Below are 18,042 nucleotides of genomic sequence, written 5' to 3'. Positions count from 1 at the left end.
TGCTGGTCTTTCTTTCACAAAGCATTTTCTGTTCTACTAGCTGCTCCAGGTTGGTCTACTTGTCCTTCCAAGTGGAAATGTCCCACCTCAGAAGATTCTGGATGGGGTTCTGGATTCCACCTATGGTCTTATGCAATGCAAAGGCTCCACAGGAAGCCTCTTTCATTGGGCAACTTCTAGCCCCCTTTAAGATATTCCAGTCAGTTATAGGCTGAAGACAGACTTACAAAGTTTCTGTGGTGATGTTTCTGGCTATTCCTTTCTCTCCCCCTCAATTGTCTATTTTACAATGGTATGCAAGGGAAACCAAGATTCAAAAAACAGCCAGGCATCTTTACATTATTCCCCTCTTTTACCCATTCAAACCATGCCTCGATGCCTGTATCCCAGAACTCTGTTGTTCCAAGGTTGTGCATACATCATTATTTACCTCTGTCCCACTTAGCCTAGGCAAACCTAACTGTCCTCCCATCCACCTTGTTCTTCCATTCCCCTCCCCTTTCGTGTGTATTGCCCACCCCGCCAGCCCCCAACACCCACACTTTCCTGTGTGTATCCCCTACCCTGTGCTGTATCTTCCCCTTCCTCCCCTTACCTCATCCCATACATCTTGGTGATCAGCAAATAGAGGTTTCCCCCCCTTTTAGGGTGGGTTCTTTTTCTTATTCTTTTACAATAATGATCCTATGCAGTATTTCTCCTTTTGTGACTGACTAATTTCACTCAGCATAATGTCCTTAAGGTTCATCTATGTTATATGGTGGTTTGCCGCTTCCTTGTTGTTCTTCAAGGTAACATAATATTCCATTGTGTGTATGTACTACAGAATTTGATTATTTACATAGCTGTAAATTTCAAAAGTTCCAGAGTTTAAAAGTGTTATTTGGGTTCTCCTAACTGCATATGATAAGGAGCTCTGGTAGCGTAGTGGTTACGAATCGGGCTGCGAACCTTAAGGTCAGCGGTTCGAAACTACCAGCCGCTCCGCGGGAGAAAGATGAGGCTTTCTACTCCCGTAAGGATTTACACCCTCGGAAACCCTGTACAGGGTCGCTATGGGTCGGAACCGACTCGACGGCACTTAACAACAACAACTGCATATGATAAAGGATTGTATAACAAAGAGGAATTAAGAAAGAAAATATTCACTTTGCAACCAAAATTTAGGTAGAATACTAAGATGGGGAGTGACCATTTCCAATTAAAAGGAATCTTAAGGCAAAGAGCAAATCAAGAATGTATCTGAATGTTAATTAGGTTTATTTAAAAACAAACAAACAAACAAAAAACAACTTTCAAGTTACCACAGGCTTCAGTTTTACCGGTTATTCTATGTCTGCTTAACATGTCTCCATTTTTTAAGTCTGCTAGAGAAGTTTGTTCTCCATTTTCCCAGCCTCTTAAAACTGTGTGCATCCTACTTTTCTTATCCACCACATGTTATAGTATTCCAAAGCCAATGCCAAATTTTTTTGGTTTTGTTATGTCAGTGCCTTACTCTTGGAACCAGTTTTTTTCTAATGTTTTATTGTGAATTATGTGATAATTTATATGGGAGAACATTAGCTTTACATTCATCCTATTGTATATCATTTCATTGCCATGATTACAGTCCCCTCCATGCATCATCAACCAACCACAGGGTATACCCTACAAGCCTGCCTCCTGGTCATCAGCACACAGTCCCTCTCCATCTCTGATTCTAAAGCCGCCAGCCACTTGGAACCAATTTTTGTATTCATCAAATTTTGCTGCATAGCACACCATGGTGGTGGTCTTGGTGTGCAGTGGAGTCAGTTCTGACTCATAGCAACCCTGTACAGGGTTTCCATGGCTGTCAATTTTTATGGAAGCAGAATATCTCATCTTTCTCCTGCAGAACAGCTGGTAGTTTCGAACTGTTGACCTTGAGGTTAACAACCCAATTCGTAACCACTATGCTACCAGAGCTCCTTGGCTTAAACCATAGCCATGTTAATTTATATTACACTTTCATTTCTGTGGGTTGGCTAGGTGGTTTTTCTGGTCTGAGACAGCACAACTAATCACTTATTATTTCTGTGTTAAGTGCCATCCAGTCTTTTCCCACATATAGCGATTCTATATTAGGTTTCAGAGGCTTTAAATTTTCGTGGGAGCAGAAAGCGTCATCTTTATGAGATGCAACTAAAGCAACTCTTTGAGGGAAATTTCTGGCCTTAAATGTGTCTATTGAAAATTTTCTAAATATGGAAAATAAGTTGAATATTGCATTATGTAAGAAGCGATTATCTGTGTGTAAAAGAAAATCTAAATGACCATGCTTCAAATTACCTAGAAATTTAACATTTGTCATGTAACAGGATGTTTGGAAATAAGCAGTCCAGGGCAGACATAGAGCCTCCTTGATATTGTCAAGATCCTAGTTTCTTCTTTGCATTAATCTAAACTTAGCTTTCATTAAACTTAGCTTTCATACTCACGATTGTTGCTTCATGCTTACAAGATGGCTTTTTCACTTCCAGCTTTGTATCCATATTCCAAGCATGATGGAGAAAATAAAAAAGTGTAAGAGATATGTACCAGCTGAGTCGGATCCCTTTAATTGAAGAGCTTTTCTGAAAGTTCTACCCAATAAGTTCCACTTACATACCATTAATAAAAACTGTGGCATATTGCATTTCCTAGTTACAAGGAATCCTGGGAACTATAGCTTTTTTTAGTTTTAGTTTTGTACATTGCCTTTCCAGACTCAATACTGGTTATGTTAGTAAACAAAAAATGGGTAAATAAACATTGTATAGACAACTAATACTATCTATTATACATTTTCATCTCCTGAAGCTAAAGTAAGAAGAGAATAAACTTTTAGAAAAGTAAAAGGATGGAAACAAAGATTGGAACACAAATTAAATAACATAAAAAACAATTTGAAGAATCAAAAAAGTGGCAAAATTGACAAATTTCCTCATAACACTTAATAAAAAAAAAGGGGGGGGAATCACAAATAATATTTTCAGTGAAAAGGGGAATATAACTACAGATATGGAAGATATAATCAAAATAATAAAACTATACTCTGAAAAATGTTATGTCAAAATTAGGGTTGGGAGAGGACATGGATACTTTTCTAGGCAAATATAATTTGTTATAAGTACTTCATTAGAAATAGAAAACTTCGATACACCAACATTAAACGATGTCAGCTGGCAATCAAAAGATTTTCTCCCCAAAGACCACCAGGTTTAGATGGTATATATATATAGTATTCAACTTTTAAGAAATTTGTTGTTATTAATTGCTATTGAGTTGGTTCTGACTCATAGTGACTCTGTATAGGTGCTCTGATCAGAAAGAACCTGATTACAGGATCAAAAAGCTTCAGCTTGCTCCTTTGGCATGGTTGGTGGGCTCCAACTACTGACTTTGTGGTTTGAAGTCCAGTGCTTACCCTATAGAGCCACTGTTCTTTCATTTCAGAAACAGAGAATACTAATTTTGTAAAACTGTTTTAGAGAAGAGGAAATGAAGAAAAGTTATCTAATTTTACAGTAATACTGTAGTCTTAATTTGAGGCACAAGACAAACTCAGACAAGAATATAATGAAAGAAACCAATAGACCAATCTCATTTATAAACATAGATGCTTAATGAAGTATTCAGAAAATTATTTCACATATTTGCATCCTGACTAAGTAGGGTTTTATAGTAGCATCACTACAGGGGAGTGGGAAGGTGTAAACCATACTTGTAGAAGGGGTGATACCAAAATCACTGCCTATGCAATTTTTGTGCGGTATTCCAGCCAAAGATGATTCTTGTTTACAAAAATATCCTATAGCTAATTATAAAAACAAAAACACTTTTCATAAGCCCAGCTTACATGTATCAATATACTTGTAAGAGTAAACTCAATTTGGTTTACTTTTTAAAGAAATTATCTTATTTACTTTTTGAACCTTCTAATGCATTTCAGTCAGAACTGTCATTATTAACCAATTACAATGATGCTTCAAGTCATGTGGTTTTGTCTGCACATGCTACAAGCTGTTGTTTTCATTGCTAGATTTTTTTTTTTTTTGTTTTTTATTTTTTCCCTTTTTTTTGTTTTTTCGGTTCCCTTTTTTTTTCGTTTGTTGTTTTTGATTCTTACGTTTTGGGATTGCGTTGTTATTTTAAAAAAAAAGAGAAAAAAAATTCAAATGTTTCCGCTCAGTTACTAATAATGTAACTAGTAATGTCATAATTCAATGTAGAAAGATTTTACAAAAGTTGGTTGGCAATCCCAACCAACCTCCAACTTAGAATCTGTACCTCTAATTGGCATGGTTCCACCCAATCACTGGAAGGGAGTTGAGAAGACTATGGCTAGAAGAGACATAGCAAGCCAATTCACCATACCACAATCTTAAATTATTCTGTGGTTAAAGTTGATAACAGACGTTAGTAAGGATTTAGTGTGGTCTACTGTGGCAGGAGGTTCATGGAGTGAGGGTGTGGTGTGAAGAATATTATCATCACATATTCAGCATTGTTCGGGAGGTCCTAGACAGTGCAATAAGATTTTTTTTTTTAAGTCTGAATATTGTAATGCAAGATCAAAATTTTTTTTACATACAGTATGATTTTCTTGGGTTTTATAGGTCAGGTAGAGACCTGGTGTGGTGCTGTGGGTTAATATGCCAGACTGCAAAGCCAAAGCTCACCAGATGCTTCTTGGAAACCCTATACAGGTTTGCTATGGGTTGGAACCGGCTCGATGGCATTTCACAACAACAAATAGGTGAGATATTTAAGAGGTATATACTGTGGTTCTGTAGGATAAGCAATGGACTGTGAACTACAAGGTTGGCATTTCAAACCAACCAGCCACTCCGTGGAAGAAAGATGAGGGTTTCTGTTCCCACAAAGATTTACAGCCTTGGAAACTGTATGTTATTATTGCTAAGTGCCGTTCTAGTTGGTTCTGACTCATAGTGACCCTATATAGGGTTTCTGAGAAGCAGCTGGTGAGTTTGAATTGCTGACCTTGTAGTTCAAACCAACCTTACCATCTAGTGCATTATCCCACAGCAAACCATATACAGGGTAGCTATGAGTTGCAACCAGTTTGACATCACTTGGCAGGAACAACAACGTAAGTGGAACGTATGTATAGATATATATAGTAAGAACTTGCCCAAGTCATTAGACACAAATTCAGCATATCAAAATTCTATTAAACAGTAATGACCAATTGTTAAAATGTATAGGTAAAGGGTTCTAATTTCAGTACTAGCAAAAGCCACAGAATACCTAGAAGTAAACAGAACCAGAAAATGTACAAGAGTGACTTTAGAGGAAATTATAAACAATTACTGAAAGAAAAAAAAAAAAGAGCTTTAATGAATAGAGCAAATGTTATGTTTGTGAAGTGAAAGTCTCAATAAAAAGATGTCAGTTCTTTCCAATTTAATTAAAAAATTAAATTCTCTCCAAGCATAGATGAAAATGTGGAGCAATAGAGTTTCTCTCACACATAGTTGGAAAGAATGTAAATCAGTAACAACAGCCTTAGGGAGCAAATTCTATTATACCCTTCACAGAAATTCTGGTTTTAAAAGGAGAATCTTTCTTGGGTGCATAAGGAGTCATGCATAAAATATTGTTGCAGAAAAAAACAAAACAAAGTCAGAAACAGTCTAGAAGTTCATTAGTAGGAGAAAGAATAATCAATCTCAAAATCAATGTTGCAGGAAAGAAGCAAGTTACAGACGGATATGACAAGGCCTAGAAAGCAGCTCTATATAGTGTTTATCCTTGTACTGTCTTTCTAGATGTCCATACAAACATGCTGAGAACGGTATAAACAATGAGTTTACTACTGGTGGCTGCCTCTAGGGAGGAAGGAAAAGGTCATGGAAATGGGAAGAGAGGGACCACAAAGAGCCTCAAGCGTCTCTGTTATTTATTCTTTTTACTAAAGGTTTTTTGTCTGTGTATTAGAAACTTTTGCCTTTAAAAAATGTTTTGTATGGAATGAAGTAAGGTATCCTGGACTGGGTCCTGGAACAGAAAAAGAGCATTAGTCAAAAAACTGGTGAAATCCAACTAAAGGCTAGAATTTAGTAAATAGTTTTGACAAACACACTGTGGTAATGCTTTTGGCCAAGATCTATCTGAATACAGCAATGATATCACTTATTTCATGTTTTCTTCTGAAAGAAGTTAAATAGGAGTATGTCATTTTGCTGACTAGTGTGTGCCGGACACAGGCCCATGGTCTATTTAATCACCACAAGTGACAGTTGGATAATGGAAAAGGAAAGCAGAAGAGTTGGTATTTTTTAACTGAAGTATTGGCAAAGAATACTGAATGTACTGTACACTGCCAAAAGAATGAACATATTAATCTTAGAAGAAATGCAGCCAGAATATTCCTTGGAAGTGAGGATGGAGAGTTCAACTCACTCACTTCAGACACATCATCAGGAAAGACCAATAGCTAGAAATGGATGTCATGTTTGGTAAAGTTCAAGGCCAGTGAAAAAGAGAGAAACCTTAAGTGGACCCAAGCTGCCCAATGATCATGAAGATGGGCGAGGAGTAGGCAACATTATGTTCTGTTATATGTAAGGTCACCATGAGTTGGCATGAACTCAGTGTCAACGAACAACACCAATACCATGGTAATGTAAGATGTTAACATTAGGGGATAGGTGAGGGATATACAGGAACTCTGTATCATCATTGCAACTTTTCTATAAATCTAAAATATTCTAAAATAAGACATTGATATGAAAAAGTGGAAAGGGACGTTTTTTTCCTCCAATCCCTACTCTCGGTACTCTTCACCTTGACCTCTGTCCCAGATGGCAGATTCACTCTTGACAAGTCCATGTGGGAAATACTTCCTTGGTTTGATTTTTCGAGTCTGATTGAATCCTGTGTATGGTGTGCATTGACACAGTGGTTTAGAAATCCCTGTAGACAAGTCTCTGGAAAGTCTCATGAGTTGTTTGATATTCACTTAAGATTTAGAGGTCTTAATCCTGGAAGGGACTGTAACAGAGCACTGTGTTCAGTTCTGTCATAGAGAGATAAGACAGTGGAGTGATCATTTCAAGGGCAACAGAGAGAGGCTAAAGATGCTTGGAACTTCTTGGGCAGGAAAGACTGGAACCCAGGACTTTTGCTACCTAGGATGATCTTTGCTCTTACCTCATGCTTCTCACCATAAAGGCAAATTAAGTTGAGCATCCTCCATTGTTTGTTTTGAAAACTGGAGAAGAAATTTCATATCCTCAGAAATGGCTTAGGTGAAAGAAGACCCTAGAGCTAGAGAGATCTTAGTCAAGGTGAGGTTATTGGATCTTTTTGTCTCTTTGCTTTTAAGCCTTTTTAAGATTAGAGACCTCCTAGGAGCTCTGGTAGCGTAGTGGTTACAAATCGGGCTGCAAACCTTAAGGCCAGCAGTTCGAAACTACCAGCCGTTCCGCGGGAGAAAGATAAGGGTTTCTGCTCCGTAAAGATTTACAGCCTCGGGAACCCTGTACAGGGTCGCTATGGGTCAGAACCGACTCGAAGACACTTAACAACAACAAGCCCCAGGAAAAGAGTCGGCTGAGGTGGGTAGGAACTAAGAGTTGTAGAAAACTCTATGCCCCTTAATCTTTCTCACAACACTCTGGATAGGTGTTGGTAGCTGCCGTTATTCTGACTCATGACAGATGACCCCATGTGTGCACAGTGGAGTAGTTCTCAAGGTTGTGATATTTTGGAAGCAGACCAACAGACCTGTCTTTTGAGATGCTCTTGTGTGGGTTCCAACTGCCAGCCTTTTGGCTAGTAGTTGAATACTGAACCATTTGTGTCACCAAGAGACTCCTAAATAGGTGTGATTCCTCCCATTTTACAGATGAGGAAACAGGCTTAGAAATGCTAAATGACTTCACCAAGATTAGTGAGGTAGATGCTATATTGTAAACAGCTAGGGCTGATTCTCCTTGGTGTTGCAAATGGTTTACTTTTAGCTACTAAGCTGAAGACATTATGGGTCATCATGAGTTGGAACTGACTCGATGGCATCAGTTTGGTTTGGGGTTTTTTAGGGCTGATTCAAAGAACTCATAAATACCGCTTGGAAGGCCAGGAGGATAAATTATGTGAGTATTATGGGGAACATGAGCCAAGACAGAACAACCAGTGTAGAACAGGCTGAGAACAGCTTTGAGGAGTAGGGAATTGCAGCAATCCTGCCAGTGCTACAAGTCACTGTTGATTCTTCCTTTGAAAGGAGAAAGCCATCCAGGTTTGCCGCCCAACCTCTCCTTTCCGCCTCATTGCTCTGTCCCATCCCGGCTGTGGGATTCGTGTCTGCTAGGCATTTCTGGGAGGTCTCCCTAAAAGCAAAGTCCTCATTTTGTCTCTGTTTAGTAGTAATGGCAGAGGCTCAGGTGATGAAGAAGACCCTTCAACAGCTTGATGGAAATGCTGTAGATGAAAGTAACCTGTAAATCACTATACACAAATGTGGGTGTTGGTTGAACACAATATAAACCTAGAAGATTTGTGGGGACAAGGAAGGAAAGTGCTTTTTGAGAGAGTCCTACTAAGAGAATATGAGATTAGTTGAGGTTCAGTGAGTTCCTTTGTTGCTAACATAAGAAGCATATTTGAAGGGATAAGCCTACACACTTAAAGCAGAGCATCCCAGCCTTGTTGCCATGGTGACAATTTCAAACAGAGGCTTAAAAACCAGAAAGCACCAGGTTGACGGGATTCCTTTGGAGCTGTGGTTCTCTAGTAGAGATCCCACTATTGTGTGCAATGGAAGGAGAGAGTAACGGAGTTTGAATGGCTTCCCTCCTTCCTGTCTCTTACTGTGGGGCTTTTGTTTTCTCTGGATTATTGATGTGGGCTTCAGAAAGGGGTTGCCTCCTTACAAAACAAAATGGTCATTAAAACCTGTGTCAGGTTTTGGAAGTAACTCTCTCCTTCTTGCCCTTATCTTTCTTGGATATTCTGTTAATCTGCCATTCTGGAATTTACAGGGTTCTCTGTAAAGCCAATCATCTTTTCCCTGCCTTTGTTAGAAGGTGAATCAGCAACAAACTGCACAAACTCTCTTCCCTGTCTAGTTCCGTGACTCAGATGCTCTCAGGCTGGCCTGTTCTACCTATCCCACAGGAGAGGGCTAAAAGATTAGCCTTACAAGCAGGCTAACATATGGGATGTGTCACTGGTCAGTTGACTTGCTTGACCTCTTAAAACTTCCTGAAATTGCAAGAAAATATTAAGAGACCCTATTGTTCCTTTTATTATTGTTGTTGTTGTTGTTAGTGACCCTGTATAGGGTTTTCAATGAGCAGCTGGTGGGTTTGAACTGGCAACCTTGAGGTTCATAGTCCAGGGCTGATCTTACAGGCTGATCTTACAGAAGGGCATCCATCTGCCCTTCTACAGCTCTGCTTTGACAATCTAGTTTGTAGAGTTTGGCCTGCTTTGACCCTTGAACCATTGAGAATCCAGTCATTGAATTACTGATGAGAGGTAAGGTCAAAATATCTAGATTCTCAGGTACTTCTTTTGGTCTCAGGTCCCTGCACGATGAGCCATGTTTTACTCACAGCACAGTATCCCAAGACTACACAGTACACATAAGAATCGATAAGTCCTACCCTGCAAGCGTCAGCATGGTGCCGGAATCAGCAGCATTCTTACCCTGGGATCCAGACAAATCTGTTTCAGACATGGTCTTACCTTTAGGTGCTTACCATCTAGTTATAGAAATGACACTAGAATGTAAGCTTTTCGGAACAAGGATATTTGTTTGACTTTGTTCATTAATGTATCTCCTCTCCTGTGTTTAGAACAATAACTGATATTCAGATACTTACTAAAAATGTCTTGAAGTTTTACACAGTGACCACAGAAATTTCAAAAGCAGGAAACATAGCAATGAGTCGAGAAGTTTCAGAGGAATGAGATATTAGTGAAGGAAATCAACAAATAAGTTGATCTTGTCTATTAATATTGACATCACTGTTTCAGGGATTTTGCAAACTGCCTACATGAGTGTTGTTGCTTTTGTTGTTGTTGTTAAGTGTTGTTGAGTCAATTCCGACCCATAGCAGCTGGTGAGTTTGAACTGCCAACCTTGCAATTCAAACCGACCTTGCAGTCTAGCACATTAACCTACAGCACTACATCAGAACTCCTATATATGAGTCTATATAGTATCTTTTAACTGGTGAATTTGGTCAGTTATCTTTATTGTTATTTCTGATATAGTTGGAACTGCACTTAAGTGTGCAGGGATTTTTGGTGATGTTTAGCATGTGAGACAATCTACCACGATAATATACTGTTGTTAAGTGCTGTCTAGTTGGTTCCAACCTTGTATAGGGTTTCCAAAGCTATGCATCTTTGTGGGAGCAGAAAACCTCATCTTTTTCCTTTAGAGTGAGTGGTGGACTCCAAGTACTGATCTTGTGGTTTGCAGTCTAGTGCTTATCAAAAAGAGCCACGAAGCTCCTTAATAGTATGTTGTTATTGTTGTTTAGTGGCGTTGAGTTGTTTTCAACTTATAGCGGTCCTGTATAGGGTTTCCGAGGAGCAGCTGGTGGGTTTGGACCGCCAGCCTTGCAGTGACCCTGTAGCCCAGTGCTTATCCTACAGTGCCACACCAGGAGGCATCTAATATGTCAGGTTCCCTTACAATGCCCTCCTCCAGGGGTTAAGTTGGAGGGTTTGTGTTGCTTTTGTCTAATTAGCTCCTTGAATACAAATGTTGTGTTTTCTTGATAATGCTCTAGCCCCTTTATCCTCCAGCATTATGGCCATTTGAATGTCCCTAAAAGAACTAGACTGATTAAAGGGAGATTAAGGTGTGGGTGGAAAGGAAATTGTGGCAGGCATTGATGACTCACTGAAAATTTGGACTGGAAAAGAAGGCTAGAATTGGGTATAGCTGGGGAAATATATAGGTCTAAATGAGCGTCTTTTCCAAGAGAGGATTCTAGAGGCTGAGAGAAAGTTAATGCTTGAAGATACCAATGGGGCAAGATTAATTGCTTATTGGCCAGAAGGAGACCAGGTGGCACAGGGGTTAAACACATGCCTGCTAACCGAAAGCTTAATGGTTCAAATCCACCAACAACTTCATGAGAGAAAAGACCTAGCAATCTGATCCCATAAGGATTATAGCCTAGGAAATCTATTAGAGTAGACTCCATGGCACACAACAATACCAACAACATCAGGCAAAGAGAACGAGATGTGCTAAATTATCAGTATGAACTCCATTGTTGTTGTTGGTAAGTGCCATCGAGTCGGTTCTGACTCATAGCAAGCATGTTTATAGTTTCTAAGGCTGTACATCTTTGTAGGAGCAACAAACATTGTCTTTCTCACAGAGAATAGCTGATGGGCTCAAACTGCTAACCTTGTGATTTGCCATCCAGTGCTTATGATAGAGATAAGCAATATGATTTTTTCAATGTCTCATACATCCTCACTGAATCTTGGCTCTTACTAAGCACTAGTTAAATCAGCTGGATTTTATTTTCCTACATTTTTTTAGCACTGAAAAGAGCCTTTAGTGTCATCTAGTCAATATTCCCATCTAAGGTAGGAGACACTGTGTAGCATGCCTGACTTGTTGAGTACTTGTGGTTTTGAAGAATCTAACCATCTCAAATGGGAACTGGCTGTCTTTGCCTAGAGATCTGATAATATGAAGCTTTTAAAAATTATATTTTTTGTTGAGGTGAAATTCACATAACAAAATTAACCATTTTAAAGTGAACAATTCAGTGACAGTATTTTATTCTATGAGCTATGTTGATCTTAAGTGTTGGAAACTGGCTCTACTAAGTGTTCTTAACCAGTTCATGTTTTTATTCTTTCATTGTTGTTGTTCTGAAGTGCCATCAAGTTGGTTCTGGCTCATAGCGACCCTGTATAGGGTTTCCGAGGCTTTAAGTCTTTGCAGGAGCAGAAAACCTCATCTTTCTCCTGTAAAGCAGCTGATGGACTCGAACCTCTGACCTTCTGGTTCACAATCCAGTGCTTATCCCATGGAGTCACTGCACTCCATTTATTCTTTCATATATTTTGCTAATTCTTGTCAATACAATATGATTTATGACTGTTTGTCTTATAGGTAAAAAGTTCCTTGTTGTCTTATTGCTTTGATTTCTTTGTGATTTTCAACCCCCCTGTGCTGTGTCCTAAGAAATCGGACTCACTGCATTCCATGTTAGATGGCACACTGGTTATCCATAGTGTTCCTCCTGGATTCTAATGGTCTTCCTCAGAGTTTCTGTACTATCTCCTCTGTTATAAAGTGACACACAAATAAAGCCTGTGGAAATTTCTTCAATGTGAGAATTTAGGGACATTTTCCCCAGAGGCAGTAGACAAATCCACAGGAATTGTGTGACAGTCTAGAAGATGCTTCTTCTCTGCAGGGAATACACATGTGCTTCTGGGGTGCTGTGTTCCCAAGCACTGAGAGACCTCCTAAGTAGCTTTTGATGTTTCTGTTATGGAAGAATTCCCAAAATTTATTAAGAGAAAAAGCAAGGCATAAAACAGTGCATATAATTAACTATCATTTGCATTTTTTAAAGTGGGGGAAATTTTATGTGTTTTTACAACTTAATTCTGAAAGACAGTGAAGACATGTCTGGCTGTGAGGAAGGGAAGTGGAGTGGGAACCTAAGAAGCAGGGTAAGTGAAAGGTTTTCACTGTATACTGCTTTCAAGTTATCCAATGTTGAACCATGTAGACATATTGGCTATTCAAAAAAGAAATACAAGTGAAATTAAGAACAAAATCCTTCTAGGATTATTGTGTCAAACTTGAGACTTTCTTTATTGTTGTTGTATATCATTGAGTTGTTGGTTCTGACTCATAGCCCTGTATCTGAGGCTGTAAATCTTTACAGGAGCAGAAAGCAGCCTCATCTTTCTCCCTTGGAGCAATTGGTGGATTTGAACTGCTGACCTTTAGGTTATCAGTCCATCATGTAACCATGTAACCATGCCACCAGGGCTGTATGTAATCTACCCTTTGTCTCCACTTTTTATCACTTTTGTCTTCCTTTTCATGCCCTGAAACAGCCCCCTTTCGAAAAGTCTTTGAAACGTGACACAGGAGTGAGCCTGTATTTCTAAAATATCCCTTGTGACTGATTGCCATGTTGGCCCCAAGCTTTCTAGAGCATTGCCATCACCTGAGGGTCTTCTTAGCAAACAGTTTGCTGGCTTCTACCCACACCTGATTCAGCAGGTCTAGGGTGGTGGTGGTGAAGTGCCGTCGAGTCGGTTCTGATCCATAACGACTCTGCATAGGGTTTCTGAGGAGTGACTGGTGAGCTTGAACCACTGACCTTGCAGTTCAAACAGCTTTTCAGTCTGGCGCATTAACCCACAACACCACACCAGAACTTCAGGTCTAGGGTAGGATGTGAAAGTTTTCATTTCTGACAAGTTCCCAGGTGATATTGTTTCACCATACTTACTCAACCTGTATGCTGAGCAAATAATCCGAGAAGCTGGATTATATGAAGAAAAACATGGCATCAAAATTGGAGGAAGACTCATTAACAACCTGCGATATGCAGATGATACAACCTTGCTTGCTGAAAGTTAAGAGGACTTAAAACATTTACTGATGAAGATCAAAGAGCACAACCTTCAGTATGGATTGCATCTCAATGTAAAGAAAACAAAAATCCTCACCACTGGACCAATAAACAACATTCTTATCAATGGAGAAATGATTGAAGTTGTCAAGGACTTCATTCTTCTTGGATCAACTATCAACACTCATGAAAGCAGCAGTCAAGAAATCAAACAATGTATTACATTAGGCAAATCTGCTGCACAAGACCTTTTTGAAGTGTTGAAGAGCAAAGATGTCAGCTTGAGGACTAAGGTGCGCCTGACCCAAGCCATTGTATTTTCAGTAACCTCATATGCATGCGAAAACTGGACAGTGAATAAGGAAGACCGTAGAAGAATTGATGCTTTTGAGTTATGGTGTTGGAGGAGAATATTGAAAATGCCATGGGCTGCCAAAAGAACAAACAGATCTGTGTTGGAAGAAGTGCAGCCAGAGTGCTCCTTGGAGGCCAGGATGGCCAAACTTCACCTCTCATACTTTGGACATATTGTCAGGAGGGACCAGTCACTGGAGAAGGATATCATGTTTGGAAAGGTGGAGGGTCAGAAAAAAGAGGAAGACCCCCAGTGAGATGGATTGGCCAAGTGGCATCATCAATGGGCTCAAGCGTGGCAACAATTGTGAGGTTAGTCTAGGACTGGGCAGTGTTTCATTCTGTTGTGCATAGAGTGGCTATGAGTTGGTACCACTTAATGGCATCTAACAAACAACAACTATTCAAGAACTGCTGTTCCAGTTAAAATGTTTCTCCTGTGTTGTTTTGATGTACGGTTTGGGCTTAACTATATCCTCATGTACACATGTGAACCACCACTCATCTGTCAGTTTGTTTTACTGTGGTGGCTTGTGTGTTACTGTGATCCTGGAAGCGATGCTACAGGCATTTTAAATACCAGTAGAGTCACCCATGGTGGACAGGTTTCAGCTGAGCTTCCAGACTACGATGAAGAAGGAGGGGCGGACTACTTCTGACTGTTTAGCTACTGAAAACCTTATGAATAGTAGAAGAACATTGTCTAATGTAGTGCAGGAAGTTGAGCCCCTCAGGTTGGGAGGCACTCAAAATACCGCTGGGGAAGAGCTTCCTCCTCAAAGTAGAGTTGACAGTGATGATTCAAATGGAGTAAAACCTTCAGGACCTTCATTTGCTGGTGGGGCACAAATCAAAATGAGGAGAAACAGCTACATTCATTACTAATCAGAAAGTGGAATATGTGAAGTATGAATCTAGGAAAACTGGAAGTTGTAAAAATTGAAATGGAACGCACAAAGATTGATATCCTCCTAAGCATTGTTGTTGTTTAAGTGCCATTAAATCGGTTCCTACACATAGCGGCCCTGTATAGGATTCCTAAGGAGCAACAGGTGAGTTTGAACCACCAACTTTGTGCTTCAAACCAACCTTGCCATCCAATACTTATCCTACTGCACCACACTAGTGTTAGTGAGCTGAAATGAACTGGTATTGGTCATTTTGAATCTGACACTTAACATTGTTTACTATAATGGGAACAACAAAATGAAATATGGCATCACATTCATCATCAAAAAGAACATTCAAGATCTATCTTGAAGTACAGTGCTGACTGTGAAAGGATAATATCTATATGTCTACAAGGAAGATCAGTTAATGCCATTATTATTGTTGTTAAGTGCCATCGAGCTAGGTTCTACTCATAGCGACCTTATATAGGGTTTCCGAGGAGCAGCTGGCTTATTTGAACTGCCGACCTTGCAGTTCAAACTGACTTTGTGATGTAGTGCTATCACACAGTGCCACACCAGGACTCTTATTATTAGGAGAATATTAAAACAACCATGGACTACCAGAAAAACAAACAAATGTGTGTTGGAAGAAGTACAGTCCGAATGTTCCTTAGTAACCAGGCAGTAAGACTTCATCTCTCCTACTTTGGACATGTCCTCAGGAGGGACCATTCCCTGGAGAAGGGCATTGTGCTTGGTAAAGTGGAAGGTCGGTAAAAAAGAGGAAGACCCCTCTCCCAATGAGATGGATTGGTACTGTGGCAACAGCAATGGGCTCAAGTGTCCCCACAGTTGTTTAGATGGCACAACTCAAAAATGGCAGTGTTTTGTTCTTCTGTGCTTATGGTCACTATGAGTCAGAACTAATTTGACAACAACAGCTACATGAGGAGATAAATTCAGGAGAGGTGTACAAGGGGCCTTAAAAAAAAATTGTAGAAATTGCGGAGCCTTTGCAGTGTATAGGACCTTAGGTGGAATCCTGAGCCCCATCCAGAACCTTCTGAGGTGGGACATTCCCACTAGAAAGGACAAGCAGACCAGCCTGGAACAGCTAGAGTGACAGAGGAAACATCTTCAAAGAAAGATCTACAGGAAAAACCCAGAACAAAAATGACAGTATGATTGGCTACTAAAAGAATAAGTGAGTTGTTTACTGGGAAGCCATTAAGGTAAGCAATCAAGTCTCTTAAGGACAAAACCCCCTCCAAGACTGAAACTCAAAGGAACACATGAGCAGGCATGTAAGCTTGCTGGCGACAACATTGATCTACTGGTGAGTGGAAGAGGAGGGAAAGGCAGCAATGAAGAAATGGGCTAAGTTCAACCATATTACATAGACTCCCTTTGACATGGAGACAACAGAGAGAAAAGGAAGGTCTGATTGGTCCAAAGTGTGGTGATATCTAGGGACATAGCCACGGAGGGCTAGTGCTGAGAGTGAAACATCCAGCTGTCATCAGCACCCAGCTCCTCTCCCTCTGTGTCTAAAGTCCCCAGATGCTCCATCTCTCCACATCATCATCTCTGCTTCCATCTCAGGCATCACTGAAGCTTTAAATCTTTGTGGGAGCAGAAAAGCCTCATCTCTTTCCTGCAGAGCTGCTGGCAGGCTCGAACCATGGACCTTGTGGTTCACAGTCCAGTGCTTATTGTATGGAGTCACTGCACTTCCTAAATAATATAACTATAACCAACAAAAGCATACCAGAAAGGCATAATAATAATAAACAAATAGGAATTGTAACATGATATCTGCAAATCAGTTAAAAGACATCAGTAATCTGTGAAAAAAATCATAATTAGAAAAACTCAAAAATGTGGTGTCAAACACACAGGAATTAGATGTGAGAGAAAAGATATTTTAGTAATGAATTCTAAAATTAAGTACTTGACAACTGACCGTGGGGTCAGCAGTTCAAACCCAGCAGTCACTCTCTGGAGACCCTGTACAGGGTCACTGTGGATCAGAGCTGACTCGATGGCACATATCAACAACAATTAAAATAAAAGGATCCCAAGAGTAAATAAATACAATAATGCTTTTTTTCCTCCCCATTAAATAAACTCTTTTATTTTCCCTTTCCACCCAAAATTTACAAACACCCCTATACATAGCACAAACCCTTAAAATAGAACTGGTTGGTAGGTTGAAAAAAAAGTTTGTAGAAAAATGAAATAAAAAGAAAAGATAATAGAATTTTTCTAAAAACTTTTTGCAGCACTCTTGTATCTCTTCCTGTGGGCATGCCCCTAGTTCGCTGTTATCCAGCTTTCTGTCTGGCTAGCCGTACCCTTCAGGCTCAGCCTCAAAAGACAATATGCACTTCACTGACCTATCAGAAGCCTGGCATCTCCCTTCATCTGAGCTCCCCAGAGCAGACATTTTTGTGGTCATTGCTGTCAAATCTCTGTGAAGACTTAATTGCTATTTTAGTGGAGGCATTAGAAGAATCATGCTAATTACCAATTCTCTTTCTAGTGTTTCTCAGCAGGGATGCTATTAACATTTTGGGACTATTCTTGATAATCTGGTGCCCTGGTGTTGTAATGGTTATGCAATGGGCTGCTAACTGCAAAGTCAGCAGTTTGAATCTACCAGCTACTCTTTGAGACAAAGATGAGGTTTTCTGTTACAGTAAAGATTTGTAAAGTGACCCCATGTAGGGGTCACTATGAGTTAGAACCTACTCAATGGCACACAACTGCTACCACCACCGGAGTCTTGATGTGGCATTGCAGTATAATGTACTGGATTGACTGCAAGGTCAGTTTGTGCTGCAAGGTCAGCGGTCCAAAACCCACCAGTTGCTCCTTGGAAACCCTATATAGGGTTGCTATGAATCAAAACCTACTCAATGGCACACAACTACCACCACCACCATTCTTGCTAATGAGCATTCTGTTTAATGTAGGGCGTTCAGTATTCTTGTCCTGTCCCCCATCCTCAGTCACTGTGACCACCAATAATGCTTCCAAAGATCCCAGTATCTATCTCTCCGCCTCCTCTTGTCAGGACGAGTGGGGAAGGCAGCATCATACAACGTTCCACAGTGAACAATGCAATGTGTATCAAGACCAAGCCTCTCCAAAACCACATCACTTTAACTCCTTGCAAAAACTAA

This window comes from Chrysochloris asiatica, unplaced genomic scaffold, assembly GCF_000296735.1.
Source record: "Chrysochloris asiatica unplaced genomic scaffold, ChrAsi1.0 scaffold00130, whole genome shotgun sequence".
In the NCBI taxonomy this organism is placed as follows: Eukaryota; Metazoa; Chordata; class Mammalia; order Afrosoricida; family Chrysochloridae; genus Chrysochloris; species Chrysochloris asiatica.
This window is presented reverse-complemented; position numbering follows the sequence as displayed.